Raw genomic sequence first — 3,869 nt, 5'->3', positions numbered from 1 at the left:
AAACAAGATGAACATAACCAAACTATCTGTTTGAAAAATAAATAAATAAAATAACATAATGATAAAATAATATATACAATATTTACACAATCGATTTGAGGACCCCTGACCCCACTCTATCCCCCACGTGTGAGGGGTAGAGCAGAGCTCAAAAGATCCCAGCGCATCCCTCTCGCCGCATCACTGGTAGTGAGCCAGTGGAGGCTGAACAAGTGCGCTAAAGCCGCAAACACTCATCTTGAGTGGAAAATCTGACCATTGCCAGAACTTCAACCGTCCATTTTTATTTTAATAAGTCTTGGCCACTGCCGTTTCAACCTTCTAGGTGGGCTGTAGGGATGGGTGGAACTAGATAAGGTTTGAACCAAAGGATTAGGATGGTTGGAAAGGAAAATTGGTAATGAATTTTTGTATCGAGTTCTTTAGTAATAGCAAAATTCACTTATAAATTCTCTTTTGATAAAAAAGAGGTATTTGTATTGCCTGATCAGTAAATGAAAAACAATACATTATACTTACAAAAAACAATACCAAATAAGCCGATTAGCTTCATGTTTTCGATGCAAAGGTTTTCGTGAAACTGGCGCTATTTCCCCTACTAAGAAGGCTCAACCAACCGCGGACGCATCACGAAATCATCTTTCCGCTGCTTAAAGAGTTAATGAAGTTCCTTGAGTTACTGTGATTTGGCCGGCACTGGGATTCCCCAGTCAATATGTTTATATGGGAATATCGTGACATCCGTCTTGTAAATGAAGTCGTATTCTTCTAAAATCTCGCTATTTTCTTCTGAATTGTTTGTTTTCTTCGGTATTAGAAATTTTTATATAAAAAAAAAAAAAAGTTCCCTGAAAACTAAATTCATATGACTCCTAATAATATATTTTAAAGTGTTTGGTATATTTCTGTACTGGTAAGTATAAAGGATTTGAGTCCAAAAAATGTAGATGTTGAATTAAGTACACAGTAAGACTTAGAAAAAAGTCTCTTTCGGTATATAAAGGATTTAAGTTGTATACTATGATAATATCCTGGTTAAAACTGATTTTTGGGTAAACTGATATTATATTGAACGAGTAAGTTTTTATACATACATTTTTTACATTTATTTTTCGTCTCCTAAAAAATCAATAATATGGACTTAAATTGTCTATAGTTATGAGTAAAGATTTGTTCTCCTTGTTGACAATGTAAGGGTGTTTCGGTCCAGAAATAAGTATTAATATTTTTTAAGAAGGAATATAACTTTTCTATTTTTATATTGTTCTAGTTGTACACCGTTGTTTCACCCACGATAATATATGTGGCCGTTTTATCAACCTAATGCGTTAGTACATTATCAAGTAAATCTGATTAACTATATAAAAAAATCTAAAGATTAAGAAGAAAACTGAATTGACCATTAACTAAAAAAAAAATAAAATAACTTTAGAAAAAGCATCTTTAAATTGTCCGAGCGGAGAGGACGTGGCCGTTGTGGGTTAAATTTCCACCTAGCACAGTTAATATTTATTTCACGGTGGCACCGAGTAATGAATCTTGGCACTCTCCCCTTGGTTTGTACAGGACGACAACATCCAAGGGTTGGCAAAAAGTACTACTAGATCCACCTTTCGGACAAGTTCCTCCCATTAGTAACAAGTAGAAACTACCAATGACCTCAAATTCCCATATGTCGGTTTTTTTAGTGATTTTCAAACTTTCACCAGGGACTCACCCACCTAATCCCTTAGCAAGACTCCTTTCCAGCGTCTACCATGGCTACAATCCTCCTCGAAGGTTTGGCAGTGGCCTCGAGACCTCTGGTAAATTTCTGTTGGAGTTCTGGCAAGGACCAGGTTTTCCACTCAAGTCATTAGTGTACTCGCGCTCTCACTCACTATCAGTCTCCATTGGCTTTCAAGACCAGTGACACGGCTGGGAGATAAGTGCTGGAATCAATTGGAGCGCTTTGTATAAGAGCCTAAGAGGAGAAAAATGTCAGTTATTTCACCCCAATTTTTAATTGCTTTAATGAAAACTATGTATTATTACTATCCGAAATTGATGAGTCTGCCATGTATAGGTAGAGGGAATAAGAAATAGTGACTGTTTCAAAACATTATAAAAAATTAATTTTTCATTTGGAGCTGTATATCATTAAATAGAGTAAATTTGCTAAAATATGAGCTCTAATATAGCTTCTTATGTTTAATAGTATTTGAGATGTATTTTTTATAAAAGCAACATTTCATTAAAAAATGTACTGAAAGATCAGTTGTAAGTGAATTGATTTTGAGAAATCTATATCTCAAAATCCACTCGACGTACAGATGTCGAAAAACTATAAATCAATTAATTTTAGTAAAAATGAAAACTACTACATCTACGAAGATAAATGTCATAAATTACATTATAGTCCACTAAACTAACTAAATTAAACATTAAGCTTCAATTTGAATGCTAATAGGCATTTGTACGTTGAATGGTTTTTGAGATATAAATTACTCAAAATAAATTCACTTACAACTGATCTTACAGTACATTTTTTATGAAATGTTGTTTTTTAAAAAGCTACATCTCGAATACTATTGGACATAAACAGCTCTATTAGGGCTCATATTTCAGCAAATTTACTCTTCTTCAAATAATGTTCTTTTAGATTTTCTAATGTTATTGGTAGTTTTTAAGAAATAAAGCTTCGAATGAAAAATTAATGTATTTTCAAGGTTTTGACAACAGTCGTCATTTTTTCTCTATATCTATACTTGGCAGACTTATCAATTTTGGCTTGTAATAATAAATATTTTTCGTTAAAGTAATTAAAATTTGGGGTGAAATGACAGCCTTTCTTTCTTTCCGTCTCTTGTACTATCTGCTTTGCCTTTTACACGAGGCTAATCTTGCCTCCGAGTTACCGTAAATATTATACAAATCAATTTTTGTTTTTGATATTTTTCTTTTTCTGCAAGTATTTTTAATACCCATACTTAGTGCCCATCTTAAATTTTAGCTGAATAACCATTATAAATTTCAGCTTCATAGGTATTTTAATGGTTACATATCTACGAATGCATTGAATGGTTACTGCTCTGTTCCTATCGGTCGTAGCGCGATACTATTCAACTTAAAGGCTTCCTTAATAAATAGTCTTTTGGATTTACGCTCTTTTGGATGTTCTCTGAAGTCCCGAAATGACGTCCTTTGAGAACATTTTGGAGTTTGGGAAAAAATAAAAAGTCACAGCGACTGAGGTTTGGTAAACCATCGCAGCCTTTTGAGGTCACAAACTTTGTTATGTAGAGGGCAGTGTGACATGGGGCGTTGTCACGATGGAGCATCCATTTGTCTGCAATGTCTGGTCTCAAGCGAATGACCCTTTTTCTGAGCCTTTCTAGGACATTTTTTATTTAAAAAAACTTGGTTAAAACTTCGTCTGGAAGAAATAAATTCTTTATGGACAATTCCCATTCTGTCAGAAAAACAAATAAGCATTGATTTGATTTTCAATTTGCTCATTCGAACTTTCTTTGGTCGAGGAGTTTGCAATCCTTTGCCTCTTGGTCTCAGGATCGTATAAAAAATCCATGATTCATCATCTGTGATCACACGGCTAAAGAAATCTTGCTTATTACCGATTCTATCATGACACGTTCGATGTTTTAACTTTTCAAACATTGCACTTGTCGATTCTCCAAGCCTAACATAGAAGTTATTGCCACAACGTTCTCCGAATTCCGCTTTTTCCATTTCGTGTGACGCACAACTTCACAAATAGCAGTCCCAAAAAAACACGTAGCAGTGAGGAGTTGTAACTCGCAGTGAGCTACGGCAGGGTAGGGATGGGATATCGAAAGAAAAATATCGATATCGGATAGCAATATCGATAT

Source organism: Halyomorpha halys, unplaced genomic scaffold (assembly GCF_000696795.3).
Source record: "Halyomorpha halys isolate HHAL.00 unplaced genomic scaffold, Hhal_1.1 Scaffold29.1, whole genome shotgun sequence".
Lineage (NCBI taxonomy): Eukaryota > Metazoa > Arthropoda > Insecta > Hemiptera > Pentatomidae > Halyomorpha > Halyomorpha halys.
Note: the sequence above shows the minus strand (reverse complement) of the source record.